Genomic DNA, 21,184 nt, shown 5'->3' on the forward strand with positions numbered 1-21,184 from the left:
TGAGCAGCAGCAGAGTGGCGCAGCGGAAGCGTGCTGGGCCCATAACCCAGAGGTCGATGGATCGAAACCATCCTCTGCTAAGAGCTCACTTTTACAAACCCCGCAAGTACAATTCCCCAGAAGTTTCTGCTTAAAATCTAGGAGAGTGGGGGCCGATTCATCAGCCGCCTCTTGCTCGTTGCCAAACACCTGTCTTCAATATCTCCAACAAGACAAACTGGACAAGTATGTGGCTGTGTCTAAAAAGCCTTGTTGCAAGCAAATATCACCTGCTTGCGCAAAGAAGGTTTTGTGTTGCACTAGTGGGGTAGCCAAAAATTTCTTCCAGAAGCACCATGCTTCTGCCCGGTTTCGAAGCCGGAATATTTCACGTGTTGGTGCTTTGGCTACGTAGTGGGGTAGCCAAAAGGCTGCAAAAGAACTGTGTTTCTGCCCGGTTTTCGAACCGGGGACCTTTCGCGTGTGAGGCGAACACGTGATAACCGCTACACTACAGAAAACCTGCCTGTTGAGACAGGCACCGCTATGGCGAGCCAGCCGCCAGTATTCAAACCGAGCGGAGGAAAACTGGGGCTTCGAAGTAAAAAGGTTTGTCCCTGGATCAAAAGGGTACCCAAACCAATGTTTCTGCCCGGTTTTCGAACCGGGGACCTTTCGCGTGTTAGGCGAACGTGATGACCACTTACACTACAGAAACTCGGCGGAGGCCAACGCAGCTTTCCTCGCGAGCGAACAACACAAGTTTGAAAAAAGGAAGGAAAGTACTTCAAAACTGGGGACCATCCCAGGCTGCCCCAAGTCCTGTCAGCTTCCCAATAGTTTCTTACTTGTGGCGATTGGGATGCACACTTAAAAAAACAAACAAAAAAAAAAAAAAAAAAACTGGTTATTTAAGTCACAGCGTGGTGGGATGATGGCCAAAGTGAACGGACGTGAGAGGGGGATTAGCTCAAATGGTAGAGCGCTCGCTTAGCATGCAGGAGGTAGCGGGATCGATGCCCGCATCCTCCATAACCTTTTGACTTTTCAAATGCCTTTTCTCATGCCACTCTTTGACAAGCCTAGGAGGTAGGCGAGCAAAGGCCGGCCAAGCCTTCGATAGCTCAGCTGGTAGAGCGGAGGACTGTAGTAAAAACATTAGCAATCCTTAGGTCGCTGGTTCGATTCCGGCTCGAAGGACCTTTTTCTTTGGGGGGAGGGAGGCGGGTGCATCCTTTCGTGTTGGACCTTTCGAGCAGCTGAAACACACATTCTGGCTGCGCTCTTCCTCTACTACCTTAAAACACCCTTTTAAGAGAGCTGTGCTCCCAGTCTGAGAAATTTAAAACAGACACCACATCCAAGCTCTCAGTTGGGAGTGCAGCTCAGGCCTGCCAAAGGAGGGCCTTTCGCTGTGCCCTGAAAGCCAAAGAAAATTAGGCCATCGTCCCTGGGTGGACTCGAACCACCAACCTTTCGATTAACCGCCGAACGCGCTAACCGATTGCGCCACAGAGACACCGTTGCTGCACGCAATTGCTCGAAGCCCCAGCCAGGTCACATGACCTTTGACTCAATAATATCGAAAAAGGAAAACAGCCTCAAGGGGGGGCCCTGGCCTTTAACAAATGGCTATACTTGCTGGCGCATGGTAGCCAGAGGCCACCTATTTCGGCTTCTCTTCCCCGCCTTCCTAACCTCCTGAGCAGCAGCAGAGTGGCGCAGCGGAAGCGTGCTGGGCCCATAACCCAGAGGTCGATGGATCGAAACCATCCTCTGCTAAGAGCTCACTTTTACAAACCCCGCAAGTACAATTCCCCAGAAGTTTCTGCTTAAAATCTAGGAGAGTGGGGGCCGATTCATCAGCCGCCTCTTGCTCGTTGCCAAACACCTGTCTTCAATATCTCCAACAAGACAAACTGGACAAGTATGTGGCTGTGTCTAAAAAGCCTTGTTTGCAAGCAAATATCCCTGCTTGCGCAAAAGAAGGTTTTGTGTTGCACTAGTGGGGTAGCCAAAAATTTCTTCCAGAAGCACCATGCTTCTGCCCGGTTTCGAAGCCGGAATATTTCACGTGTTGGTGCTTTGGCTACGTAGTGGGGTAGCCAAAAGGCTGCAAAAGAACTGTGTTTCTGCCCGGTTTCGAACCGGGGACCTTTCGCGGTGTGAGGCGAACGTGATAACCGCTACACTACAGAAACCTGCCTGTTGAGACAGGCACTGCTATGGCGAGCCAGCCGCCAGTATTCAAACCGAGCGGAGGAAAACTGGGGCTTCGAAGTAAAAAGGTTTGTCCCTGGATCAAAAGGGTACCCAAACCAATGTTTCTGCCCGGTTTTCGAACCGGGGACCTTTCGCGTGTTAGGCGAACGTGATGACCACTACACTACAGAAACTCGGCGGAGGCCAACGCAGCTTTCCTCGCGAGCGAACAACACAAGTTTGAAAAAAGGAAGGAAAGTACTTCAAACTGGGGACCATCCCAGGCTGCCCCAAGTCCTGTCAGCTTCCCAATAGTTTCTTACTTGTGGCGATTGGGATGCACACTTAAAAAAAACAAAACAAAAAAAAACAAAAAAAAAACTGGTTATTTAAGTCACAGCGTGGTGGGATGATGGCCAAAGTGAACGGATGTGAGAGGGGGATTAGCTCAAATGGTAGAGCGCTCGCTTAGCATGCGAGAGTTAGCGGGATCGATGCCCGCATCCTCCATAACCTTTTGACTTTTTCAAATGCCTTTTCTCATGCCACTCTTTGACAAGCCTAGGAGGTAGGCGAGCAAAGGCCGGCCAAGCCTTCGATAGCTCAGCTGGTAGAGCGGAGGACTGTAGTAAAAACATTAGCAATCCTTAGGTCGCTGGTTCGATTCCGGCTCGAAGGACCTTTTCTTTGGGGGGAGGGAGGCGGGTGCATCCTTTCGTGTTGGACCTTTCGAGCAGCTGAAACACAACATTCTGGCTGCGCTCTTCCTCTACTACCTTAAAACACACCTTTTAAGAGAGCTGTGCTCCCAGTCTGAGGAATTTAAAACAGACACACCACATCCAAGCTCTCAGTTGGGAGTGCAGCTCAGGCCTGCCAAAGGAGGGCCTTTCGCTGTGCCCTGAAAGCCAAAGAAAATTAGGCCATCGTCCCTGGGTGGACTCGAACCACCAACCTTTCGGTTAACAGCCGAACGCGCTAACCGATTGCGCCACAGAGACACCGTTGCTGCACGCAATTGCTCGAAGCCCCAGCCAGGTCACATGACCTTTGACTCAATAATATCGAAAAAGGAAACAGCCTCAAGGGGGGGCCCTGGCCTTTAACAAATGGCTATACTTGCTGGCGCATGGTAGCCAGAGGCCACCTATTTCGGCTTCTCTTCCCCGCCTTCCTAACCTCCTGAGCAGCAGCAGAGTGGCGCAGCGGAAGCGTGCTGGGCCCATAACCCAGAGGTCGATGGATCGAAACCATCCTCTGCTAAGAGCTCACTTTTACAACCCCGCAAGTACAATTCCCCAGAAGTTTCTGCTTAAAATCTAGGAGAGTGGGGGCCGATTCATCAGCCGCCTCTTGCTCGTTGCCAAACACCTGTCTTCAATATCTCCAACAAGACAAACTGGACAAGTATGTGGCTGTGTCTAAAAAGCCTTGTTGCAAGCAAATATCACCTGCTTGCGCAAAGAAGGTTTTGTGTTGCACTAGTGGGGTAGCCAAAAATTTCTTCCAGAAGCACCATGCTTCTGCCCGGTTTCGAAGCCGGAATATTTCACGTGTTGGTGCTTTTGGCTACGTAGTGGGGTAGCCAAAAGGCTGCAAAAGAACTGTGTTTCTGCCCGGTTTCGAACCGGGGACCTTTCGCGTGTGAGGCGAACGTGATAACCGCTACACTACAGAAACCTGCCTGTTGAGACAGGCACCGCTATGGCGAGCCAGCCGCCAGTATTCAAACCGAGCGGAGGAAAACTGGGGCTTCGAAGTAAAAAGGTTTGTCCCTGGATCAAAAGGGTACCCAAACCAATGTTTCTGCCCGGTTTCGAACCGGGGACCTTTCGCGTGTTAGGCGAACGTGATGACCACTACACTACAGAAACTCGGCGGAGGCCAACGCAGCTTTCCTCGCGAAGCGAACAACACAAGTTTGAAAAAAGGAAGGAAAGTACTTTAAACCGGGGGACCATCCCAGGCTGCCCCAAGTCCTGTCAGCTTCCCAATAGTTTCTTACTTGTGGCGATTGGGATGCACACTAAAAAAAACAAAAAAAAAAAAAACAAAAAAAAACTGGTTATTTAAGTCACAGCGTGGTGGGATGATGGCCAAAGTGAACGGACGTGAGAGGGGGATTAGCTCAAATGGTAGACGCGCTCGCTTAGCATGCGAGAGGTAGCGGGATCGATGCCCGCATCCTCCATAACCTTTTGACTTTTTCAAATGCCTTTTCTCATGCCACTCTTTGACAAGCCTAGGAGGTAGGCGAGCAAAGGCCGGCCAAGCCTTCGATAGCTCAGCTGGTAGAGCGGAGGACTGTAGTAAAAACATTAGCAATCCTTAGGTCGCTGGTTCGATTCCGGCTCGAAGGACCTTTTTCTTTGGGGGGAGGGAGGCGGGTGCATCCTTTCGTGTTGGACCTTTTCGAGCAGCTGAAACACACATTCTGGCTGCGCTCTTCCTCTACTACCTTAAAACACCCTTTTAAGAGAGCTGTGCTCCCAGTCTGAGGAATTTAAAACAGACACCACATCCAAGCTCTCAGTTGGGAGTGCAGCTCAGGCCTGCCAAAGGAGGGCCTTTCGCTGTGCCCTGAAAGCCAAGAAAATTAGGCCATCGTCCCTGGGTGGACTCGAACCACCAACCTTTCGGTTAACAGCCGAACGCGCTAACCGATTGCGCCACAGAGACACCGTTGCTGCACGCAATTGCTCGAAGCCCCAGCCAGGTCACATGACCTTTGACTCAATAATATCGAAAAAGGAAAACAGCCTCAAGGGGGGGCCCTGGCCTTTAACAAATGGCTATACTTGCTGGCGCATGGTAGCCAGAGGCCACCTATTTCGGCTTCTCTCCCCGCCTTCCTAACCTCCTGAGCAGCAGCAGAGTGGCGCAGCGGAAGCGTGCTGGGCCCATAACCCAGAGGTCGATGGATCGAAACCATCCTCTGCTAAGAGCTCACTTTACAAACCCCGCAAGTACAATTCCCCAGAAGTTTCTGCTTAAAATCTAGGAGAGTGGGGGCCGATTCATCAGCCGCCTCTTGCTCGTTGCCAAACACCTGTCTTCAATATCTCCAACAAGACAAACTGGACAAGTATGTGGCTGTGTCTAAAAAGCCTTGTTGCAAGCAAATATCACCTGCTTGCGCAAAGAAGGTTTTGTGTTGCACTAGTGGGGTAGCCAAAAATTTCTTCCAGAAGCACCATGCTTCTGCCCGGTTTCGAAGCCGGAATATTTCACGTGTTGGTGCTTTGGCTACGTAGTGGGGTAGCCAAAAGGCTGCAAAAGAACTGTGTTTCTGCCCGGTTTCGAACCGGGGACCTTTCGCGTGTGAGGCGAACGTGATAACCGCTACAACTACAGAAACCTGCCTGTTGAGACAGGCACCGCTATGGCGAGCCAGCCGCCAGTATTCAAACCGAGCGGAGGAAAACTGGGGCTTCGAAGTAAAAAGGTTTGTCCCTGGATCAAAAGGGTACCCAAACCAATGTTTCTGCCCGGTTTCGAACCGGGGACCTTTCGCGTGTTAGGCGAACGTGATGACCACTACACTACAGAAACTCGGCGGAGGCCAACGCAGCTTTCCTCGCGAGCGAACAACACAAGTTTGAAAAAAGGAAGGAAAGTACTTTAAACTGGGGACCATCCCAGGCTGCCCCAAGTCCTGTCAGCTTCCCAATAGTTTCTTACTTGTGGCGATTGGGATGCACACTTAAAAAAACAAAACAAAAAAAAACAAAAAAAAACTGGTTATTTAAGTCACAGCGTGGTGGGATGATGGCCAAAGTGAACGGACGTGAGAGGGGGATTAGCTCAAATGGTAGAGCGCTCGCTTAGCATGCGAGAGGTAGCGGGATCGATGCCCGCATCCTCCATAACCTTTTGACTTTTTCAAATGCCTTTTCTCATGCCACTCTTTGACAAGCCTAGGAGGTAGGCGAGCAAAGGCCGGCCCAGCCTTCGATAGCTCAGCTGGTAGAGCGGAGGACTGTAGTAAAAACATTAGCAATCCTTAGGTCGCTGGTTCGATTCCGGCTCGAAGGACCTTTTTCTTTGGGGGGAGGGAGGCGGGTGCATCCTTTCGTGTTGGACCTTTCGAGCAGCTGAAACACACATTCTGGCTGCGCTCTTCCTCTACTACCTTAAAACACCCTTTTAAGAGAGCTGTGCTCCCAGTCTGAGGAATTTAAAACAGACACCACATCCAAGCTCTCAGTTGGGAGTGCAGCTCAGGCCTGCCAAAGGAGGGCCTTTCGCTGTGCCCTGAAAGCCAAAGAAAATTAGGCCATCGTCCCTGGGTGGACTCGAACCACCAACCTTTCGGTTAACAGCCGAACGCGCTAACCGATTGCGCCACAGAGACACCGTTGCTGCACGCAATTGCTCGAAGCCCCAGCCAGGTCACATGACCTTTGACTCAATAATATCGAAAAAGGAAAACAGCCTCAAGGGGGGGCCCTGGCCTTTAACAAATGGCTATACTTGCTGGCGCATGGTAGCCAGAGGCCACCTATTTCGGCTTCTCTTCCCCGCCTTCCTAACCTCCTGAGCAGCAGCAGAGTGGCGCAGCGGAAGCGTGCTGGGCCCATAACCCAGAGGTCGATGGATCGAAACCATCCTCTGCTAAGAGCTCACTTTTACAAACCCCGCAAGTACAATTCCCCAGAAGTTTCTGCTTAAAATCTAGGAGAGTGGGGGCCGATTCATCAGCCGCCTCTTGCTCGTTGCCAAACACCTGTCTTCAATATCTCCAACAAGACAAACTGGACAAGTATGTGGCTGTGTCTAAAAAGCCTTGTTGCAAGCAAATATCACCTGCTTGCGCAAAGAAGGTTTTGTGTTGCACTAGTGGGGTAGCCAAAAATTTCTTCCAGAAGCACCATGCTTCTGCCCGGTTTCGAAGCCGGAATATTTCACGTGTTGGTGCTTTTGGCTACGTAGTGGGGTAGCCAAAAGGCTGCAAAAGAACTGTGTTTCTGCCCGGTTTCGAACCGGGGACCTTTCGCGTGTGAGGCGAACGTGATAACCGCTACACTACAGAAACCTGCCTGTTGAGACAGGCACCGCTATGGCGAGCCAGCCGCCAGTATTCAAACCGAGCGGAGGAAAACTGGGGCTTCGAAGTAAAAAGGTTTGTCCCTGGATCAAAAGGGTACCCAAACCAATGTTTTCTGCCCGGTTTCGAACCGGGGACCTTTCGCGTGTTAGGCGAACGTGATGACCACTACACTACAGAAACTCGGCGGAGGCCAACGCAGCTTTCCTCGCGAGCGAACAACACAAGTTTGAAAAAAGGAAGGAAAGTACTTTAAACTGGGGACCATCCCAGGCTGCCCCAAGTCCTGTCAGCTTCCCAATAGTTTCTTACTTGTGGCGATTGGGATGCACACTTAAAAAAACAAAACAAAAAAAAAACAAAAAAAAACTGGTTATTTAAGTCACAGCGTGGTGGGATGATGGCCAAAGTGAACGGACGTGAGAGGGGGATTAGCTCAAATGGTAGAGCGCTCGCTTAGCATGCGAGAGGTAGCGGGATCGATGCCCGCATCCTCCATAACCTTTTGACTTTTTCAAATGCCTTTTCTCATGCCACTCTTTGACAAGCCTAGGAGGTAGGCGAGCAAAGGCCGGCCAAGCCTTCGATAGCTCAGCTGGTAGAGCGGAGGACTGTAGTAAAAACATTAGCAATCCTTAGGTCGCTGGTTCGATTCCGGCTCGAAGGACCTTTTCTTTGGGGGGAGGGAGGCGGGTGCATCCTTTCGTGTTGGACCTTTCGAGCAGCTGAAACACACATTCTGGCTGCGCTCTTCCTCTACTACCTTAAAACACCCTTTTAAGAGAGCTGTGCTCCCAGTCTGAGGAATTTAAAACAGACACCACATCCAAGCTCTCAGTTGGGAGTGCAGCTCAGGCCTGCCAAAGGAGGGCCTTTCGCTGTGCCCTGAAAGCCAAAGAAAATTAGTGCCATCGTCCCTGGGTGGACTCGAACCACCAACCTTTCGGTTAACAGCCGAACGCTGCTAAACCGATTGCGCCACAGAGACACCGTTGCTGCACGCAATTGCTCGAAGCCCCAGCCAGGTCACATGACCTTTGACTCAATAATATCGAAAAAGGAAAACAGCCTCAAGGGGGGGCCCTGGCCTTTAACAAATGGCTATACTTGCTGGCGCATGGTAGCCAGAGGCCACCTATTTCGGCTTCTCTTCCCCGCCTTCCTAACCTCCTGAGCAGCAGCAGAGTGGCGCAGCGGAAGCGTGCTGGGCCCATAACCCAGAGGTCGATGGATCGAAACCATCCTCTGCTAAGAGCTCACTTTTACAAACCCCGCAAGTACAATTCCCCAGAAGTTTCTGCTTAAAATCTAGGAGAGTGGGGGCCGATTCATCAGCCGCCTCTTGCTCGTTGCCAAACACCTGTCTTCAATATCTCCAACAAGACAAACTGGACAAGTATGTGGCTGTGTCTAAAAAGCCTTGTTGCAAGCAAATATCACCTGCTTGCGCAAAGAAGGTTTTGTGTTGCACTAGTGGGGTAGCCAAAAATTTCTTCCAGAAGCACCATGCTTCTGCCCGGTTTCGAAGCCGGAATATTTCACGTGTTGGTGCTTTTGGCTACGTAGTGGGGTAGCCAAAAGGCTGCAAAAGAACTGTGTTTCTGCCCGGTTTCGAACCGGGGACCTTTCGCGTGTGAGGCGAACGTGATAACCGCTACACTACAGAAACCTGCCTGTTGAGACAGGCACCGCTATGGCGAGCCAGCCGCCAGTATTCAAACCGAGCGGAGGAAAACTGGGGCTTCGAAGTAAAAAGGTTTGTCCCTGGATCAAAAGGGTACCCAAACCAATGTTTCTGCCCGGTTTCGAACCGGGGACCTTTCGCGTGTTAGGCGAACGTGATGACCACTACACTACAGAAACTCGGCGGAGGCCAACGCAGCTTTCCTCGCGAGCGAACAACACAAGTTTGAAAAAAGGAAGGAAAGTACTTTAAACTGGGGACCATCCCAGGCTGCCCCAAGTCCTGTCAGCTTCCCAATAGTTTCTTACTTGTGGCGATTGGGATGCACACTTAAAAAAACAAAACAAAAAAAAACAAAAAAAACTGGTTATTTAAGTCACAGCGTGGTGGGATGATGGCCAAAGTGAACGGACGTGAGAGGGGGATTAGCTCAAATGGTAGAGCGCTCGCTTAGCATGCGAGAGGTAGCGGGATCGATGCCCGCATCCTCCATAACCTTTTGACTTTTTCAAATGCCTTTTCTCATGCCACTCTTTGACAAGCCTAGGAGGTAGGCGAGCAAAGGCCGGCCAAGCCTTCGATAGCTCAGCTGGTAGAGCGGAGGACTGTAGTAAAAACATTAGCAATCCTTAGGTCGCTGGTTCGATTCCGGCTCGAAGGACCTTTTTCTTTGGGGGGAGGGAGGCGGGTGCATCCTTTCGTGTTGGACCTTTCGAGCAGCTGAAACACACATTCTGGCTGCGCTCTTCCTCTACTACCTTAAAACACCCTTTTAAGAGAGCTGTGCTCCCAGTCTGAGGAATTTAAAACAGACACCACATCCAAGCTCTCAGTTGGGAGTGCAGCTCAGGCCTGCCAAAGGAGGGCCTTTCGCTGTGCCCTGAAAGCCAAAGAAAATTAGGCCATCGTCCCTGGGTGGACTCGAACCACCAACCTTTCGGTTAACAGCCGAACGCGCTAACCGATTGCGCCACAGAGACACCGTTGCTGCACGCAATTGCTCGAAGCCCCAGCCAGGTCACATGACCTTTGACTCAATAATATCGAAAAAGGAAAACAGCCTCAAGGGGGGGCCCTGGCCTTTAACAAATGGCTATACTTGCTGGCGCATGGTAGCCAGAGGCCACCTATTTCGGCTTCTCTTCCCCGCCTTCCTAACCTCCTGAGCAGCAGCAGAGTGGCGCAGCGGAAGCGTGCTGGGCCCATAACCCAGAGGTCGATGGATCGAAACCATCCTCTGCTAAGAGCTCACTTTTACAAACCCCGCAAGTACAATTCCCCAGAAGTTTCTGCTTAAAATCTAGGAGAGTGGGGGCCGATTCATCAGCCGCCTCTTGCTCGTTGCCAAACACCTGTCTTCAATATCTCCAACAAGACAAACTGGACAAGTATGTGGCTGTGTCTAAAAAGCCTTGTTGCAAGCAAATATCACCTGCTTGCGCAAAGAAGGTTTTGTGTTGCACTAGTGGGGTAGCCAAAAATTTCTTCCAGAAGCACCATGCTTCTGCCCGGTTTCGAAGCCGGAATATTTCACGTGTTGGTGCTTTTGGCTACGTAGTGGGGTAGCCAAAAGGCTGCAAAAGAACTGTGTTTCTGCCCGGTTTCGAACCGGGGACCTTTCGCGTGTGAGGCGAACGTGATAACCGCTACACTACAGAAACCTGCCTGTTGAGACAGGCACCGCTATGGCGAGCCAGCCGCCAGTATTCAAACCGAGCGGAGGAAAACTGGGGCTTCGAAGTAAAAAGGTTTGTCCCTGGATCAAAAGGGTACCCAAACCAATGTTTCTGCCCGGTTTCGAACCGGGGACCTTTCGCGTGTTAGGCGAACGTGATGACCACTACACTACAGAAACTCGGCGGAGGCCAACGCAGCTTTCCTCGCGAGCGAACAACACAAGTTTGAAAAAAGGAAGGAAAGTACTTTAAACTGGGGACCATCCCAGGCTGCCCCAAGTCCTGTCAGCTTCCCAATAGTTTCTTACTTGTGGCGATTGGGATGCACACTTAAAAAAACAAAACAAAAAAAAAAAAAAAAAACTGGTTATTTAAGTCACAGCGTGGTGGGATGATGGCCAAAGTGAACGGACGTGAGAGGGGGATTAGCTCAAATGGTAGAGCGCTCGCTTAGCATGCGAGAGGTAGCGGGATCGATGCCCGCATCCTCCATAACCTTTTGACTTTTTCAAATGCCTTTTCTCATGCCACTCTTTGACAAGCCTAGGAGGTAGGCGAGCAAAGGCCGGCCAAGCCTTCGATAGCTCAGCTGGTAGAGCGGAGGACTGTAGTAAAAACATTAGCAATCCTTAGGTCGCTGGTTCGATTCCGGCTCGAAGGACCTTTTTCTTTGGGGGGAGGGAGGCGGGTGCATCCTTTCGTGTTGGACCTTTCGAGCAGCTGAAACACACATTCTGGCTGCGCTCTTCCTCTACTACCTTAAAACACCCTTTTAAGAGAGCTGTGCTCCCAGTCTGAGGAATTTAAAACAGACACCACATCCAAGCTCTCAGTTGGGAGTGCAGCTCAGGCCTGCCAAAGGAGGGCCTTTCGCTGTGCCCTGAAAGCCAAAGAAAATTAGGCCATCGTCCCTGGGTGGACTCGAACCACCAACCTTTCGGTTAACAGCCGAACGCGCTAACCGATTGCGCCACAGAGACACCGTTGCTGCACGCAATTGCTCGAAGCCCCAGCCAGGTCACATGACCTTTGACTCAATAATATCGAAAAAGGAAAACAGCCTCAAGGGGGGCCCTGGCCTTTAACAAATGGCTATACTTGCTGGCGCATGGTAGCCAGAGGCCACCTATTTCGGCTTCTCTTCCCCGCCTTCCTAACCTCCTGAGCAGCAGCAGAGTGGCGCAGCGGAAGCGTGCTGGGCCCATAACCCAGAGGTCGATGGATCGAAACCATCCTCTGCTAAGAGCTCACTTTTACAAACCCCGCAAGTACAATTCCCCAGAAGTTTCTGCTTAAAATCTAGGAGAGTGGGGGCCGATTCATCAGCCGCCTCTTGCTCGTTGCCAAACACCTGTCTTCAATATCTCCAACAAGACAAACTGGACAAGTATGTGGCTGTGTCTAAAAAGCCTTGTTGCAAGCAAATATCACCTGCTTGCGCAAAGAAGGTTTTGTGTTGCACTAGTGGGGTAGCCAAAAATTTCTTCCAGAAGCACCATGCTTCTGCCCGGTTTCGAAGCCGGAATATTTCACGTGTTGGTGCTTTTGGCTACGTAGTGGGGTAGCCAAAAGGCTGCAAAAGAACTGTGTTTCTGCCCGTTTTCGAACCGGGGACCTTTCGCGTGTGAGGCGAACGTGATAACCGCTACACTACAGAAACCTGCCTGTTGAGACAGGCACCGCTATGGCGAGCCAGCCGCCAGTATTCAAACCGAGCGGAGGAAAACTGGGGCTTCGAAGTAAAAAGGTTTGTCCCTGGATCAAAAGGGTACCCAAACCAATGTTTCTGCCCGGTTTCGAACCGGGGACCTTTCGCGTGTTAGGCGAACGTGATGACCACTACACTACAGAAACTCGGCGGAGGCCAACGCAGCTTTCCTCGCGAGCGAACAACACACAAGTTTGAAAAAAGGAAGGAAAGTACTTTAAACTGGGGACCATCCCAGGCTGCCCCAAGTCCTGTCAGCTTCCCAATAGTTTCTTACTTGTGGCGATTGGGATGCACACTTAAAAAACAAAACAAAAAAAAAACAAAAAAAACTGGTTATTTAAGTCACAGCGTGGTGGGATGATGGCCAAAGTGAACGGACGTGAGAGGGGGATTAGCTCAAATGGTAGAGCGCTCGCTTAGCATGCGAGAGGTAGCGGGATCGATGCCCGCATCCTCCATAACCTTTTGACTTTTTCAAATGCCTTTTCTCATGCCACTCTTTGACAAGCCTAGGAGGTAGGCGAGCAAAGGCCGGCCAAGCCTTCGATAGCTCAGCTGGTAGAGCGGAGGACTGTAGTAAAAACATTAGCAATCCTTAGGTCGCTGGTTCGATTCCGGCTCGAAGGACCTTTTTCTTTGGGGGAGGGAGGCGGGTGCATCCTTTCGTGTTGGACCTTTCGAGCAGCTGAAACACACATTCTGGCTGCGCTCTTCCTCTACTACCTTAAAACACCCTTTTAAGAGAGCTGTGCTCCCAGTCTGAGGAATTTAAAACAGACACCACATCCAAGCTCTCAGTTGGGAGTGCAGCTCAGGCCTGCCAAAGGAGGGCCTTTCGCTGTGCCCTGAAAGCCAAAGAAAATTAGGCCATCGTCCCTGGGTGGACTCGAACCACCAACCTTTCGGTTAACAGCCGAACGCGCTAACCGATTGCGCCACAGAGACACCGTTGCTGCACGCAATTGCTCGAAGCCCCAGCCAGGTCACATGACCTTTGACTCAATAATATCGAAAAAGGAAAACAGCCTCAAGGGGGGGCCCTGGCCTTTAACAAATGGCTATACTTGCTGGCGCATGGTAGCCAGAGGCCACCTATTTCGGCTTCTCTCCCCGCCTTCCTAACCTCCTGAGCAGCAGCAGAGTGGCGCAGCGGAAGCGTGCTGGGCCCATAACCCAGAGGTCGATGGATCGAAACCATCCTCTGCTAAGAGCTCACTTTTACAAACCCCGCAAGTACAATTCCCCAGAAGTTTCTGCTTAAAATCTAGGAGAGTGGGGGCCGATTCATCAGCCGCCTCTTGCTCGTTGCCAAACACCTGTCTTCAATATCTCCAACAAGACAAACTGGACAAGTATGTGGCTGTGTCTAAAAAGCCTTGTTGCAAGCAAATATCACCTGCTTGCGCAAAGAAGGTTTTGTGTTGCACTAGTGGGGTAGCCAAAAATTTCTTCCAGAAGCACCATGCTTCTGCCCGGTTTCGAAGCCGGAATATTTCACGTGTTGGTGCTTTTGGCTACGTAGTGGGGTAGCCAAAAGGCTGCAAAAGAACTGTGTTTCTGCCCGGTTTCGAACCGGGGACCTTTCGCGTGTGAGGCGAACGTGATAACCGCTACACTACAGAAACCTGCCTGTTGAGACAGGCACCGCTATGGCGAGCCAGCCGCCAGTATTCAAACCGAGCGGAGGAAAACTGGGGCTTCGAAGTAAAAAGGTTTGTCCCTGGATCAAAAGGGTACCCAAACCAATGTTTCTGCCCGGTTTCGAACCGGGGACCTTTCGCGTGTTAGGCGAACGTGATGACCACTACACTACAGAAACTCGGCGGAGGCCAACGCAGCTTTCCTCGCGAGCGAACAACACAAGTTTGAAAAAAGGAAGAAAAGTACTTTAAACTGGGGACCATCCCAGGCTGCCCCAAGTCCTGTCAGCTTCCCAATAGTTTCTTACTTGTGGCGATTGGGATGCACACTTAAAAAAACAAAACAAAAAAAAAAACAAAAAAAAACTGGTTATTTAAGTCACAGCGTGGTGGGATGATGGCCAAAGTGAACGGACGTGAGAGGGGGATTAGCTCAAATGGTAGAGCGCTCGCTTAGCATGCGAGAGGTAGCGGGATCGATGCCCGCATCCTCCATAACCTTTTGACTTTTTCAAATGCCTTTTCTCATGCCACTCTTTGACAAGCCTAGGAGGTAGGCGAGCAAAGGCCGGCCAAGCCTTCGATAGCTCAGCTGGTAGAGCGGAGGACTGTAGTAAAAACATTAGCAATCCTTAGGTCGCTGGTTCGATTCCGGCTCGAAGGACCTTTTTCTTTGGGGGAGGGAGGCGGGTGCATCCTTTCGTGTTGGACCTTTCGAGCAGCTGAAACACACATTCTGGCTGCGCTCTTCCTCTACTACCTTAAAACACCCTTTTAAGAGAGCTGTGCTCCCAGTCTGAGGAATTTAAAACAGACACCACATCCAAGCTCTCAGTTGGGAGTGCAGCTCAGGCCTGCCAAAGGAGGGCCTTTCGCTGTGCCCTGAAAGCCAAAGAAAATTAGGCCATCGTCCCTGGGTGGACTCGAACCACCAACCTTTCGGTTAACAGCCGAACGCGCTAACCGATTGCGCCACAGAGACACCGTTGCTGCACGCAATTGCTCGAAGCCCCAGCCAGGTCACATGACCTTTGACTCAATAATATCGAAAAAGGAAAACAGCCTCAAGGGGGGCCCTGGCCTTTAACAAATGGCTATACTTGCTGGCGCATGGTAGCCAGAGGCCACCTATTTCGGCTTCTCTTCCCCGCCTTCCTAACCTCCTGAGCAGCAGCAGAGTGGCGCAGCGGAAGCGTGCTGGGCCCATAACCCAGAGGTCGATGGATCGAAACCATCCTCTGCTAAGAGCTCACTTTTACAAACCCCGCAAGTACAATTCCCCAGAAGTTTCTGCTTAAAATCTAGGAGAGTGGGGGCCGATTCATCAGCCGCCTCTTGCTCGTTGCCAAACACCTGTCTTCAATATCTCCAACAAGACAAACTGGACAAGTATGTGGCTGTGTCTAAAAAGCCTTGTTGCAAGCAAATATCACCTGCTTGCGCAAAGAAGGTTTTGTGTTGCACTAGTGGGGTAGCCAAAATTTCTTCCAGAAGCACCATGCTTCTGCCCGGTTTCGAAGCAGGAATATTTCACGTGTTGGTGCTTTTGGCTACGTAGTGGGGTAGCCAAAAGGCTGCAAAAGAACTGTGTTTCTGCCCGGTTTCGAACCGGGGACCTTTCGCGTGTGAGGCGAACGTGATAACCGCTACACTACAGAAACCTGCCTGTTGAGACAGGCACTGCTATGGCGAGCCAGCCGCCAGTATTCAAACCGAGCGGAGGAAAACTGGGGCTTCGAAGTAAAAAGGTTTGTCCCTGGATCAAAAGGGTACCCAAACCAATGTTTCTGCCCGGTTTCGAACCGGGGACCTTTCGCGTGTTAGGCGAACGTGATGACCACTACACTACAGAAACTCGGCGGAGGCCAACGCAGCTTTCCTCGCGAGCGAACAACACAAGTTTGAAAAAAGGAAGGAAAGTACTTCAAACTGGGGACCATCCCAGGCTGCCCCAAGTCCTGTCAGCTTCCCAATAGTTTCTTACTTGTGGCGATTGGGATGCACACTTAAAAAAACAAAACAAAAAAAAACAAAAAAAAACTGGTTATTTAAGTCACAGCGTGGTGGGATGATGGCCAAAGTGAACGGACGTGAGAGGGGGATTAGCTCAAATGGTAGAGAGCGCTCGCTTAGCATGCGAGAGGTAGCGGGATCGATGCCCGCATCCTCCATAACCTTTTGACTTTTTCAAATGCCTTTTCTCATGCCACTCTTTGACAAGCCTAGGAGGTAGGCGAGCAAAGGCCGGCCAAGCCTTCGATAGCTCAGCTGGTAGAGCGGAGGACTGTAGTAAAAACATTAGCAATCCTTAGGTCGCTGGTTCGATTCCGGCTCGAAGGACCTTTTTCTTTGGGGGGAGGGAGGCGGGTGCATCCTTTCGTGTTGGACCTTTCGAGCAGCTGAAACACACATTCTGGCTGCGCTCTTCCTCTACTACCTTAAAACACCCTTTTAAGAGAGCTGTGCTCCCAGTCTGAGGAATTTAAAACAGACACCACATCCAAGCTCTCAGTTGGGAGTGCAGCTCAGGCCTGCCAAAGGAGGGCCTTTCGCTGTGCCCTGAAAGCCAAAGAAAATTAGGCCATCGTCCCTGGGTGGACTCGAACCACCAACCTTTCGGTTAACAGCCGAACGCGCTAACCGATTGCGCCACAGAGACACCGTTGCTGCACGCAATTGCTCGAAGCCCCAGCCAGGTCACATGACCTTTGACTCAATAATATCGAAAAAGGAAAACAGCCTCAAGGGGGGCCCTGGCCTTTAACAAATGGCTATACTTGCTGGCGCATGGTAGCCAGAGGCCACCTATTTCGGCTTCTCTTCCCCGCCTTCCTAACCTCCTGAGCAGCAGCAGAGTGGCGCAGCGGAAGCGTGCTGGGCCCATAACCCAGAGGTCGATGGATCGAAACCATCCTCTGCTAAGAGCTCACTTTTACAAACCCCGCAAGTACAATTCCCCAGTGTCTGCTTAAAATCTAGGAGAGTGGGGGCCGATTCATCAGCCGCCTCTTGCTCGTTGCCAAACACCTGTCTTCAATATCTCCAACAAGACAAACTGGACAAGTATGTGGCTGTGTCTAAAAAGCCTTGTTGCAAGCAAATATCACCTGCTTGCGCAAAGAAGGTTTTGTGTTGCACTAGTGGGGTAGCCAAAAATTTCTTCCAGAAGCACCATGCTTCTGCCCGGTTTCGAAGCCGGAATATTTCACGTGTTGGTGCTTTTGGCTACGTAGTGGGGTAGCCAAAAGGCTGCAAAAGAACTGTGTTTCTGCCCGGTTTCGAACCGGGGACCTTTCGCGTGTGAGGCGAACGTGATAACCGCTACACTACAGAAACCTGCCTGTTGAGACAGGCACCGCTATGGCGAGCCAGCCGCCAGTATTCAAACCGAGCGGAGGAAAACTGGGGCTTCGAAGTAAAAAGGTTTGTCCCTGGATCAAAAGGGTACCCAAACCAATGTTTCTCCCGGTTTCGAACCGGGGACCTTTCGCGTGTTAGGCGAACGTGATTACCACTACACTACAGAAACTCGGCGGAGGCCAACGCAGCTTTCCTCGCGAGCGAACAACACAAGTTTGAAAAAAGGAAGGAAAGTACTTTAAACTGGGGACCATCCCAGGCTGCCCCAAGTCCTGTCAGCTTCCCAATAGTTTCTTACTTGTGGCGATTGGGATGCACACTTAAAAAAAAACAAAAAAAAAAAAAAAAAAAACTGGTTATTTAAGTCACAGCGTGGTGGGATGATGGCCAAAGTGAACGGACGTGAGAGGGGGATTAGCTCAAATGGTAGAGCGCTCGCTTAGCATGCGAGAGGTAGCGGGATCGATGCCCGCATCCTCCATAACCTTTTGACTTTTTCAAATGCCTTTTCTCATGCCACTCTTTGACAAGCCTAGGAGGTAGGCGAGCAAAGGCCGGCCAAGCCTTCGATAGCTCAGCTGGTAGAGCGGAGGACTGTAGTAAAAACATTAGCAATCCTTAGGTCGCTGGTTCGATTCCGGCTCGAAGGACTTTTTTCTTTGGGGGGAGGGAGGCGGGTGCATCCTTTCGTGTTGGACCTTTCGAGCAGCTGAAACACACATTCTGGCTGCGCTCTTCCTCTACTACCTTAAAACACCCTTTTAAGAGAGCTGTGCTCCCAGTCTGAGGAATTTAAAACAGACACCACATCCAAGCTCTCAGTTGGGAGTGCAGCTCAGGCCTGCCAAAGGAGGGCCTTTCGCTGTGCCCTGAAAGCCAAAGAAAATTAGGCCATCGTCCCTGGGTGGACTCGAACCACCAACCTTTCGGTTAACAGCCGAACGCGCTAACCGATTGCGCCACAGAGACACCGTTGCTGCACGCAATTGCTCGAAGCCCCAGCCAGGTCACATGACCTTTGACTCAATAATATCGAAAAAGGAAAACAGCCTCAAGGGGGGGCCCTGGCCTTTAACAAATGGCTATACTTGCTGGCGCATGGTAGCCAGAGGCCACCTATTTCGGCTTCTCTTCCCCGCCTTCCTAACCTCCTGAGCAGCAGCAGAGTGGCGCAGCGGAAGCGTGCTGGGCCCATAACCCAGAGGTCGATGGATCGAAACCATCCTCTGCTAAGAGCTCACTTTTACAAACCCCGCAAGTACAATTCCCCAGAAGTTTCTGCTTAAAATCTAGGAGAGTGGGGGCCGATTCATCAGCCGCCTCTTGCTCGTTGCCAAACACCTGTCTTCAATATCTCCAACAAGACAAACTGGACAAGTATGTGGCTGTGTCTAAAAAGCCTTGTTGCAAGCAAATATCACCTGCTTGCGCAAAGAAGGTTTTGTGTTGCACTAGTGGGGTAGCCAAAAATTTCTTCCAGAAGCACCATGCTTCTGCCCGGTTTCGAAGCCGGAATATTTCACGTGTTGGTGCTTTTGGCTACGTAGTGGGGTAGCCAAAAGGCTGCAAAAGAACTGTGTTTCTGCCCGGTTTCGAACCGGGGACCTTTCGCGTGTGAGGCGAACGTGATAACCGCTACACTACAGAAACCTGCCTGTTGAGACAGGCACCGCTATGGCGAGCCAGCCGCCAGTATTCAAACCGAGCGGAGGAAAACTGGGGCTTCGAAGTAAAAAGGTTTGTCCCTGGATCAAAAGGGTACCCAAACCAATGTTTCTGCCCGGTTTCGAACCGGGGACCTTTCGCGTGTTAGGCGAACGTGATGACCACTACACTACAGAAACTCGGCGGAGGCCAACGCAGCTTTCCTCGCGAGCGAACAACACAAGTTTGAAAAAAGGAAGGAAAGTACTTTAAACTGGGGACCATCCCAGGCTGCCCCAAGTCCTGTCAGCTTCCCAATAGTTTCTTACTTGTGGCGATTGGATGCACACTTAAAAAAACAAAACAAAAAAACAAAAAAAAACTGGTTATTTAAGTCACAGCGTGGTGGGATGATGGCCAAAGTGAACGGACGTGAGAGGGGGATTAGCTCAAATGGTAGAGCGCTCGCTTAGCATGCGAGAGGTAGCGGGATCGATGCCCGCATCCTCCATAACCTTTTGACTTTTTCAAATGCCTTTTCTCATGCCACTCTTTGACAAGCCTAGGAGGTAGGCGAGCAAAGGCCGGCCAAGCCTTCGATAGCTCAGCTGGTAGAGCGGAGGACTGTAGTAAAAACATTAGCAATCCTTAGGTCGCTGGTTCGATTCCGGCTCGAAGGACCTTTTCTTTTGGGGGGGGAGGCGGGTGCATCCTTTCGTGTTGGACCTTTCGAGCAGCTGAAACACACATTCTGGCTGCGCTCTTCCTCTACTACCTTAAAACACCCTTTTAAGAGAGCTGTGCTCCCAGTCTGAGGAATTTAAAACAGACACCACATCCAAGCTCTCAGTTGGGAGTGCAGCTCAGGCCTGCCAAAGGAGGGCCTTTCGCTGTGCCCTGAAAGCCAAAGAAAATTAGGCCATCGTCCCTGGGTGGACTCGAACCACCAACCTTTCGGTTAACAGCCGAACGCGCTAACCGATTGCGCCACAGAGACACCGTTGCTGCACGCAATTGCTCGAAGCCCCAGCCAGGTCACATGACCTTGACTCAATAATATCGAAAAAGGAAAACAGCCTCAAGGGGGGGCCCTGGCCTTTAACAAATGGCTATACTTGCTGGCGCATGGTAGCCAGAGGCCACCTATTTCGGCTTCTCTTCCCCGCCTTCCTAACCTCCTGAGCAGCAGCAGAGTGGCGCAGCGGAAGCGTGCTGGGCCCATAACCCAGAGGTCGATGGATCGAAACCATCCTCTGCTAAGAGCTCACTTTTACAAACCCCGCAAGTACAATTCCCCAGAAGTTTCTGCTTAAAATCTAGGAGAGTGGGGGCCGATTCATCAGCCGCCTCTTGCTCGTTGCCAAACACCTGTCTTCAATATCTCCAACAAGACAAACTGGACAAGTATGTGGCTGTGTCTAAAAAGCCTTGTTGCAAGCAAATATCACCTGCTTGCGCAAAGAAGGTTTTGTGTTGCACTAGTGGGGTAGCCAAAATTTCTTCAGAAGCACCATGCTTCTGCCCGGTTTCGAAGCCGGAATATTTCACGTGTTGGTGCTTTTGGCTACGTAGTGGGGTAGCCAAAAGGCTGCAAAAGAACTGTGTTTCTGCCCGGTTTCGAACCGGGGACCTTTCGCGTGTGAGGCGAACGTGATAACCGCTACACTACAGAAACCTGCCTGTTGAGACAGGCACCGCTATGGCGAGCCAGCCGCCAGTATTCAAACCGAGCGGAGGAAAACTGGGGCTTCGAAGTAAAAAGGTTTGTCCCTGGATCAAAAGGGTACCCAAACCAATGTTTCTGCCCGGTTTCGAACCGGGGACCTTTCGCGTGTTAGGCGAACGTGATGACCACTACACTACAGAAACTCGGCGGAGGCCAACGCAGCTTTCCTCGCGAGCGAACAACACAAGTTTGAAAAAAGGAAGGAAAGTACTTTAAACTGGGGACCATCCCAGGCTGCCCCAAGTCCTGTCAGCTCCCAATAGTTTCTTACTTGTGGCGATTGGGATGCACACTTAAAAAAACAAAACAAAAAAAACAAAAAAAAAACTGGTTATTTAAGTCACAGCGTGGTGTATGATGGCCAAAGTGAACGGACGTGAGACGGGGATTAGCTCAAATGGTAGAGCGCTCGCTTAGCATGCGAGAGTAGCGGGATCGATGCCCCATCCTCCCATAACCTTTTGACTTTTTTCAAATGCCTTTTCTCATGCCACTCTTTTGACAAGCCTAGGAGG

General features: G+C 51.0%; 72 non-coding genes across 72 annotated transcripts; 34 read left to right on the top strand and 38 right to left on the bottom strand.

Annotated features, from left to right (window-relative positions):
- The first annotated feature begins 8 nt into the window (after positions 1–8).
- Positions 9–80, top strand: TRNAM-CAU (transfer RNA methionine (anticodon CAU)). The gene has a single exon. It is a non-coding gene; the product is annotated as a tRNA-Met (tRNA).
- A 344-nt stretch (positions 81–424) lies between these two features.
- TRNAV-CAC (transfer RNA valine (anticodon CAC)) lies at positions 425–501 on the bottom strand. Its single transcript has one exon. It is a non-coding gene; the product is annotated as a tRNA-Val (tRNA).
- A 121-nt stretch (positions 502–622) lies between these two features.
- TRNAV-AAC (transfer RNA valine (anticodon AAC)) lies at positions 623–697 on the bottom strand. The gene has a single exon. It is a non-coding gene; the product is annotated as a tRNA-Val (tRNA).
- Positions 698–1,092: 395 nt separating this feature from the next.
- TRNAY-GUA (transfer RNA tyrosine (anticodon GUA)) lies at positions 1,093–1,179 on the top strand. Its single transcript is given in 2 exon segments — positions 1,093–1,129; positions 1,144–1,179. It is a non-coding gene; the product is annotated as a tRNA-Tyr (tRNA).
- A 245-nt stretch (positions 1,180–1,424) lies between these two features.
- TRNAN-GUU (transfer RNA asparagine (anticodon GUU)) lies at positions 1,425–1,498 on the bottom strand. The gene has a single exon. It is a non-coding gene; the product is annotated as a tRNA-Asn (tRNA).
- A 191-nt stretch (positions 1,499–1,689) lies between these two features.
- Positions 1,690–1,761, top strand: TRNAM-CAU (transfer RNA methionine (anticodon CAU)). The gene has a single exon. It is a non-coding gene; the product is annotated as a tRNA-Met (tRNA).
- A 345-nt stretch (positions 1,762–2,106) lies between these two features.
- On the bottom strand, positions 2,107–2,180 carry TRNAV-CAC (transfer RNA valine (anticodon CAC)). The gene has a single exon. It is a non-coding gene; the product is annotated as a tRNA-Val (tRNA).
- A 121-nt stretch (positions 2,181–2,301) lies between these two features.
- On the bottom strand, positions 2,302–2,375 carry TRNAV-AAC (transfer RNA valine (anticodon AAC)). Its single transcript has one exon. It is a non-coding gene; the product is annotated as a tRNA-Val (tRNA).
- Positions 2,376–2,773: 398 nt separating this feature from the next.
- Positions 2,774–2,860, top strand: TRNAY-GUA (transfer RNA tyrosine (anticodon GUA)). The gene is given in 2 exon segments: positions 2,774–2,810; positions 2,825–2,860. It is a non-coding gene; the product is annotated as a tRNA-Tyr (tRNA).
- Positions 2,861–3,108: 248 nt separating this feature from the next.
- TRNAN-GUU (transfer RNA asparagine (anticodon GUU)) lies at positions 3,109–3,182 on the bottom strand. The gene has a single exon. It is a non-coding gene; the product is annotated as a tRNA-Asn (tRNA).
- A 190-nt stretch (positions 3,183–3,372) lies between these two features.
- On the top strand, positions 3,373–3,444 carry TRNAM-CAU (transfer RNA methionine (anticodon CAU)). The gene has a single exon. It is a non-coding gene; the product is annotated as a tRNA-Met (tRNA).
- A 344-nt stretch (positions 3,445–3,788) lies between these two features.
- TRNAV-CAC (transfer RNA valine (anticodon CAC)) lies at positions 3,789–3,861 on the bottom strand. The gene has a single exon. It is a non-coding gene; the product is annotated as a tRNA-Val (tRNA).
- A 121-nt stretch (positions 3,862–3,982) lies between these two features.
- Positions 3,983–4,055, bottom strand: TRNAV-AAC (transfer RNA valine (anticodon AAC)). Its single transcript has one exon. It is a non-coding gene; the product is annotated as a tRNA-Val (tRNA).
- A 399-nt stretch (positions 4,056–4,454) lies between these two features.
- Positions 4,455–4,541, top strand: TRNAY-GUA (transfer RNA tyrosine (anticodon GUA)). The gene is given in 2 exon segments: positions 4,455–4,491; positions 4,506–4,541. It is a non-coding gene; the product is annotated as a tRNA-Tyr (tRNA).
- Positions 4,542–4,786: 245 nt separating this feature from the next.
- Positions 4,787–4,860, bottom strand: TRNAN-GUU (transfer RNA asparagine (anticodon GUU)). Its single transcript has one exon. It is a non-coding gene; the product is annotated as a tRNA-Asn (tRNA).
- Positions 4,861–5,050: 190 nt separating this feature from the next.
- On the top strand, positions 5,051–5,122 carry TRNAM-CAU (transfer RNA methionine (anticodon CAU)). Its single transcript has one exon. It is a non-coding gene; the product is annotated as a tRNA-Met (tRNA).
- A 343-nt stretch (positions 5,123–5,465) lies between these two features.
- Positions 5,466–5,539, bottom strand: TRNAV-CAC (transfer RNA valine (anticodon CAC)). Its single transcript has one exon. It is a non-coding gene; the product is annotated as a tRNA-Val (tRNA).
- Positions 5,540–5,660: 121 nt separating this feature from the next.
- Positions 5,661–5,733, bottom strand: TRNAV-AAC (transfer RNA valine (anticodon AAC)). The gene has a single exon. It is a non-coding gene; the product is annotated as a tRNA-Val (tRNA).
- Positions 5,734–5,974: 241 nt separating this feature from the next.
- TRNAA-AGC (transfer RNA alanine (anticodon AGC)) lies at positions 5,975–6,047 on the top strand. Its single transcript has one exon. It is a non-coding gene; the product is annotated as a tRNA-Ala (tRNA).
- Positions 6,048–6,129: 82 nt separating this feature from the next.
- TRNAY-GUA (transfer RNA tyrosine (anticodon GUA)) lies at positions 6,130–6,216 on the top strand. The gene is given in 2 exon segments: positions 6,130–6,166; positions 6,181–6,216. It is a non-coding gene; the product is annotated as a tRNA-Tyr (tRNA).
- Positions 6,217–6,461: 245 nt separating this feature from the next.
- TRNAN-GUU (transfer RNA asparagine (anticodon GUU)) lies at positions 6,462–6,535 on the bottom strand. The gene has a single exon. It is a non-coding gene; the product is annotated as a tRNA-Asn (tRNA).
- A 191-nt stretch (positions 6,536–6,726) lies between these two features.
- On the top strand, positions 6,727–6,798 carry TRNAM-CAU (transfer RNA methionine (anticodon CAU)). Its single transcript has one exon. It is a non-coding gene; the product is annotated as a tRNA-Met (tRNA).
- Positions 6,799–7,143: 345 nt separating this feature from the next.
- Positions 7,144–7,216, bottom strand: TRNAV-CAC (transfer RNA valine (anticodon CAC)). The gene has a single exon. It is a non-coding gene; the product is annotated as a tRNA-Val (tRNA).
- A 121-nt stretch (positions 7,217–7,337) lies between these two features.
- Positions 7,338–7,411, bottom strand: TRNAV-AAC (transfer RNA valine (anticodon AAC)). The gene has a single exon. It is a non-coding gene; the product is annotated as a tRNA-Val (tRNA).
- A 242-nt stretch (positions 7,412–7,653) lies between these two features.
- On the top strand, positions 7,654–7,726 carry TRNAA-AGC (transfer RNA alanine (anticodon AGC)). The gene has a single exon. It is a non-coding gene; the product is annotated as a tRNA-Ala (tRNA).
- Positions 7,727–7,808: 82 nt separating this feature from the next.
- On the top strand, positions 7,809–7,895 carry TRNAY-GUA (transfer RNA tyrosine (anticodon GUA)). Its single transcript is given in 2 exon segments — positions 7,809–7,845; positions 7,860–7,895. It is a non-coding gene; the product is annotated as a tRNA-Tyr (tRNA).
- Positions 7,896–8,140: 245 nt separating this feature from the next.
- On the bottom strand, positions 8,141–8,216 carry TRNAN-GUU (transfer RNA asparagine (anticodon GUU)). Its single transcript has one exon. It is a non-coding gene; the product is annotated as a tRNA-Asn (tRNA).
- A 191-nt stretch (positions 8,217–8,407) lies between these two features.
- Positions 8,408–8,479, top strand: TRNAM-CAU (transfer RNA methionine (anticodon CAU)). The gene has a single exon. It is a non-coding gene; the product is annotated as a tRNA-Met (tRNA).
- A 345-nt stretch (positions 8,480–8,824) lies between these two features.
- On the bottom strand, positions 8,825–8,897 carry TRNAV-CAC (transfer RNA valine (anticodon CAC)). The gene has a single exon. It is a non-coding gene; the product is annotated as a tRNA-Val (tRNA).
- Positions 8,898–9,018: 121 nt separating this feature from the next.
- Positions 9,019–9,091, bottom strand: TRNAV-AAC (transfer RNA valine (anticodon AAC)). Its single transcript has one exon. It is a non-coding gene; the product is annotated as a tRNA-Val (tRNA).
- Positions 9,092–9,331: 240 nt separating this feature from the next.
- On the top strand, positions 9,332–9,404 carry TRNAA-AGC (transfer RNA alanine (anticodon AGC)). Its single transcript has one exon. It is a non-coding gene; the product is annotated as a tRNA-Ala (tRNA).
- An 82-nt stretch (positions 9,405–9,486) lies between these two features.
- On the top strand, positions 9,487–9,573 carry TRNAY-GUA (transfer RNA tyrosine (anticodon GUA)). Its single transcript is given in 2 exon segments — positions 9,487–9,523; positions 9,538–9,573. It is a non-coding gene; the product is annotated as a tRNA-Tyr (tRNA).
- A 245-nt stretch (positions 9,574–9,818) lies between these two features.
- Positions 9,819–9,892, bottom strand: TRNAN-GUU (transfer RNA asparagine (anticodon GUU)). The gene has a single exon. It is a non-coding gene; the product is annotated as a tRNA-Asn (tRNA).
- A 191-nt stretch (positions 9,893–10,083) lies between these two features.
- TRNAM-CAU (transfer RNA methionine (anticodon CAU)) lies at positions 10,084–10,155 on the top strand. The gene has a single exon. It is a non-coding gene; the product is annotated as a tRNA-Met (tRNA).
- Positions 10,156–10,500: 345 nt separating this feature from the next.
- On the bottom strand, positions 10,501–10,573 carry TRNAV-CAC (transfer RNA valine (anticodon CAC)). Its single transcript has one exon. It is a non-coding gene; the product is annotated as a tRNA-Val (tRNA).
- A 121-nt stretch (positions 10,574–10,694) lies between these two features.
- On the bottom strand, positions 10,695–10,767 carry TRNAV-AAC (transfer RNA valine (anticodon AAC)). Its single transcript has one exon. It is a non-coding gene; the product is annotated as a tRNA-Val (tRNA).
- Positions 10,768–11,007: 240 nt separating this feature from the next.
- On the top strand, positions 11,008–11,080 carry TRNAA-AGC (transfer RNA alanine (anticodon AGC)). The gene has a single exon. It is a non-coding gene; the product is annotated as a tRNA-Ala (tRNA).
- Positions 11,081–11,162: 82 nt separating this feature from the next.
- On the top strand, positions 11,163–11,249 carry TRNAY-GUA (transfer RNA tyrosine (anticodon GUA)). Its single transcript is given in 2 exon segments — positions 11,163–11,199; positions 11,214–11,249. It is a non-coding gene; the product is annotated as a tRNA-Tyr (tRNA).
- Positions 11,250–11,494: 245 nt separating this feature from the next.
- On the bottom strand, positions 11,495–11,568 carry TRNAN-GUU (transfer RNA asparagine (anticodon GUU)). Its single transcript has one exon. It is a non-coding gene; the product is annotated as a tRNA-Asn (tRNA).
- A 190-nt stretch (positions 11,569–11,758) lies between these two features.
- On the top strand, positions 11,759–11,830 carry TRNAM-CAU (transfer RNA methionine (anticodon CAU)). Its single transcript has one exon. It is a non-coding gene; the product is annotated as a tRNA-Met (tRNA).
- Positions 11,831–12,175: 345 nt separating this feature from the next.
- Positions 12,176–12,248, bottom strand: TRNAV-CAC (transfer RNA valine (anticodon CAC)). Its single transcript has one exon. It is a non-coding gene; the product is annotated as a tRNA-Val (tRNA).
- A 121-nt stretch (positions 12,249–12,369) lies between these two features.
- TRNAV-AAC (transfer RNA valine (anticodon AAC)) lies at positions 12,370–12,442 on the bottom strand. The gene has a single exon. It is a non-coding gene; the product is annotated as a tRNA-Val (tRNA).
- A 242-nt stretch (positions 12,443–12,684) lies between these two features.
- On the top strand, positions 12,685–12,757 carry TRNAA-AGC (transfer RNA alanine (anticodon AGC)). The gene has a single exon. It is a non-coding gene; the product is annotated as a tRNA-Ala (tRNA).
- An 82-nt stretch (positions 12,758–12,839) lies between these two features.
- TRNAY-GUA (transfer RNA tyrosine (anticodon GUA)) lies at positions 12,840–12,926 on the top strand. Its single transcript is given in 2 exon segments — positions 12,840–12,876; positions 12,891–12,926. It is a non-coding gene; the product is annotated as a tRNA-Tyr (tRNA).
- Positions 12,927–13,170: 244 nt separating this feature from the next.
- TRNAN-GUU (transfer RNA asparagine (anticodon GUU)) lies at positions 13,171–13,244 on the bottom strand. The gene has a single exon. It is a non-coding gene; the product is annotated as a tRNA-Asn (tRNA).
- Positions 13,245–13,434: 190 nt separating this feature from the next.
- Positions 13,435–13,506, top strand: TRNAM-CAU (transfer RNA methionine (anticodon CAU)). Its single transcript has one exon. It is a non-coding gene; the product is annotated as a tRNA-Met (tRNA).
- Positions 13,507–13,851: 345 nt separating this feature from the next.
- On the bottom strand, positions 13,852–13,924 carry TRNAV-CAC (transfer RNA valine (anticodon CAC)). Its single transcript has one exon. It is a non-coding gene; the product is annotated as a tRNA-Val (tRNA).
- A 121-nt stretch (positions 13,925–14,045) lies between these two features.
- On the bottom strand, positions 14,046–14,118 carry TRNAV-AAC (transfer RNA valine (anticodon AAC)). The gene has a single exon. It is a non-coding gene; the product is annotated as a tRNA-Val (tRNA).
- A 243-nt stretch (positions 14,119–14,361) lies between these two features.
- Positions 14,362–14,434, top strand: TRNAA-AGC (transfer RNA alanine (anticodon AGC)). Its single transcript has one exon. It is a non-coding gene; the product is annotated as a tRNA-Ala (tRNA).
- An 82-nt stretch (positions 14,435–14,516) lies between these two features.
- TRNAY-GUA (transfer RNA tyrosine (anticodon GUA)) lies at positions 14,517–14,603 on the top strand. Its single transcript is given in 2 exon segments — positions 14,517–14,553; positions 14,568–14,603. It is a non-coding gene; the product is annotated as a tRNA-Tyr (tRNA).
- Positions 14,604–14,847: 244 nt separating this feature from the next.
- Positions 14,848–14,921, bottom strand: TRNAN-GUU (transfer RNA asparagine (anticodon GUU)). The gene has a single exon. It is a non-coding gene; the product is annotated as a tRNA-Asn (tRNA).
- A 190-nt stretch (positions 14,922–15,111) lies between these two features.
- TRNAM-CAU (transfer RNA methionine (anticodon CAU)) lies at positions 15,112–15,183 on the top strand. Its single transcript has one exon. It is a non-coding gene; the product is annotated as a tRNA-Met (tRNA).
- A 344-nt stretch (positions 15,184–15,527) lies between these two features.
- TRNAV-CAC (transfer RNA valine (anticodon CAC)) lies at positions 15,528–15,600 on the bottom strand. Its single transcript has one exon. It is a non-coding gene; the product is annotated as a tRNA-Val (tRNA).
- A 121-nt stretch (positions 15,601–15,721) lies between these two features.
- On the bottom strand, positions 15,722–15,794 carry TRNAV-AAC (transfer RNA valine (anticodon AAC)). Its single transcript has one exon. It is a non-coding gene; the product is annotated as a tRNA-Val (tRNA).
- Positions 15,795–16,035: 241 nt separating this feature from the next.
- TRNAA-AGC (transfer RNA alanine (anticodon AGC)) lies at positions 16,036–16,110 on the top strand. The gene has a single exon. It is a non-coding gene; the product is annotated as a tRNA-Ala (tRNA).
- Positions 16,111–16,192: 82 nt separating this feature from the next.
- TRNAY-GUA (transfer RNA tyrosine (anticodon GUA)) lies at positions 16,193–16,279 on the top strand. The gene is given in 2 exon segments: positions 16,193–16,229; positions 16,244–16,279. It is a non-coding gene; the product is annotated as a tRNA-Tyr (tRNA).
- Positions 16,280–16,524: 245 nt separating this feature from the next.
- On the bottom strand, positions 16,525–16,598 carry TRNAN-GUU (transfer RNA asparagine (anticodon GUU)). The gene has a single exon. It is a non-coding gene; the product is annotated as a tRNA-Asn (tRNA).
- Positions 16,599–16,788: 190 nt separating this feature from the next.
- TRNAM-CAU (transfer RNA methionine (anticodon CAU)) lies at positions 16,789–16,860 on the top strand. The gene has a single exon. It is a non-coding gene; the product is annotated as a tRNA-Met (tRNA).
- Positions 16,861–17,202: 342 nt separating this feature from the next.
- On the bottom strand, positions 17,203–17,275 carry TRNAV-CAC (transfer RNA valine (anticodon CAC)). The gene has a single exon. It is a non-coding gene; the product is annotated as a tRNA-Val (tRNA).
- Positions 17,276–17,396: 121 nt separating this feature from the next.
- On the bottom strand, positions 17,397–17,468 carry TRNAV-AAC (transfer RNA valine (anticodon AAC)). The gene has a single exon. It is a non-coding gene; the product is annotated as a tRNA-Val (tRNA).
- Positions 17,469–17,707: 239 nt separating this feature from the next.
- TRNAA-AGC (transfer RNA alanine (anticodon AGC)) lies at positions 17,708–17,780 on the top strand. Its single transcript has one exon. It is a non-coding gene; the product is annotated as a tRNA-Ala (tRNA).
- An 82-nt stretch (positions 17,781–17,862) lies between these two features.
- Positions 17,863–17,949, top strand: TRNAY-GUA (transfer RNA tyrosine (anticodon GUA)). Its single transcript is given in 2 exon segments — positions 17,863–17,899; positions 17,914–17,949. It is a non-coding gene; the product is annotated as a tRNA-Tyr (tRNA).
- A 245-nt stretch (positions 17,950–18,194) lies between these two features.
- TRNAN-GUU (transfer RNA asparagine (anticodon GUU)) lies at positions 18,195–18,268 on the bottom strand. Its single transcript has one exon. It is a non-coding gene; the product is annotated as a tRNA-Asn (tRNA).
- A 191-nt stretch (positions 18,269–18,459) lies between these two features.
- On the top strand, positions 18,460–18,531 carry TRNAM-CAU (transfer RNA methionine (anticodon CAU)). Its single transcript has one exon. It is a non-coding gene; the product is annotated as a tRNA-Met (tRNA).
- A 345-nt stretch (positions 18,532–18,876) lies between these two features.
- TRNAV-CAC (transfer RNA valine (anticodon CAC)) lies at positions 18,877–18,949 on the bottom strand. Its single transcript has one exon. It is a non-coding gene; the product is annotated as a tRNA-Val (tRNA).
- A 121-nt stretch (positions 18,950–19,070) lies between these two features.
- On the bottom strand, positions 19,071–19,143 carry TRNAV-AAC (transfer RNA valine (anticodon AAC)). Its single transcript has one exon. It is a non-coding gene; the product is annotated as a tRNA-Val (tRNA).
- A 238-nt stretch (positions 19,144–19,381) lies between these two features.
- TRNAA-AGC (transfer RNA alanine (anticodon AGC)) lies at positions 19,382–19,454 on the top strand. The gene has a single exon. It is a non-coding gene; the product is annotated as a tRNA-Ala (tRNA).
- An 82-nt stretch (positions 19,455–19,536) lies between these two features.
- On the top strand, positions 19,537–19,623 carry TRNAY-GUA (transfer RNA tyrosine (anticodon GUA)). Its single transcript is given in 2 exon segments — positions 19,537–19,573; positions 19,588–19,623. It is a non-coding gene; the product is annotated as a tRNA-Tyr (tRNA).
- Positions 19,624–19,866: 243 nt separating this feature from the next.
- TRNAN-GUU (transfer RNA asparagine (anticodon GUU)) lies at positions 19,867–19,940 on the bottom strand. Its single transcript has one exon. It is a non-coding gene; the product is annotated as a tRNA-Asn (tRNA).
- Positions 19,941–20,130: 190 nt separating this feature from the next.
- On the top strand, positions 20,131–20,202 carry TRNAM-CAU (transfer RNA methionine (anticodon CAU)). Its single transcript has one exon. It is a non-coding gene; the product is annotated as a tRNA-Met (tRNA).
- Positions 20,203–20,545: 343 nt separating this feature from the next.
- TRNAV-CAC (transfer RNA valine (anticodon CAC)) lies at positions 20,546–20,618 on the bottom strand. The gene has a single exon. It is a non-coding gene; the product is annotated as a tRNA-Val (tRNA).
- A 121-nt stretch (positions 20,619–20,739) lies between these two features.
- On the bottom strand, positions 20,740–20,812 carry TRNAV-AAC (transfer RNA valine (anticodon AAC)). Its single transcript has one exon. It is a non-coding gene; the product is annotated as a tRNA-Val (tRNA).
- Between the last annotated feature and the right edge of the window lie 372 nt (positions 20,813–21,184).

Source organism: Dendropsophus ebraccatus, chromosome 4 (genome assembly GCF_027789765.1).
Source record: "Dendropsophus ebraccatus isolate aDenEbr1 chromosome 4, aDenEbr1.pat, whole genome shotgun sequence".
In the NCBI taxonomy this organism is placed as follows: domain Eukaryota; kingdom Metazoa; phylum Chordata; class Amphibia; order Anura; family Hylidae; genus Dendropsophus; species Dendropsophus ebraccatus.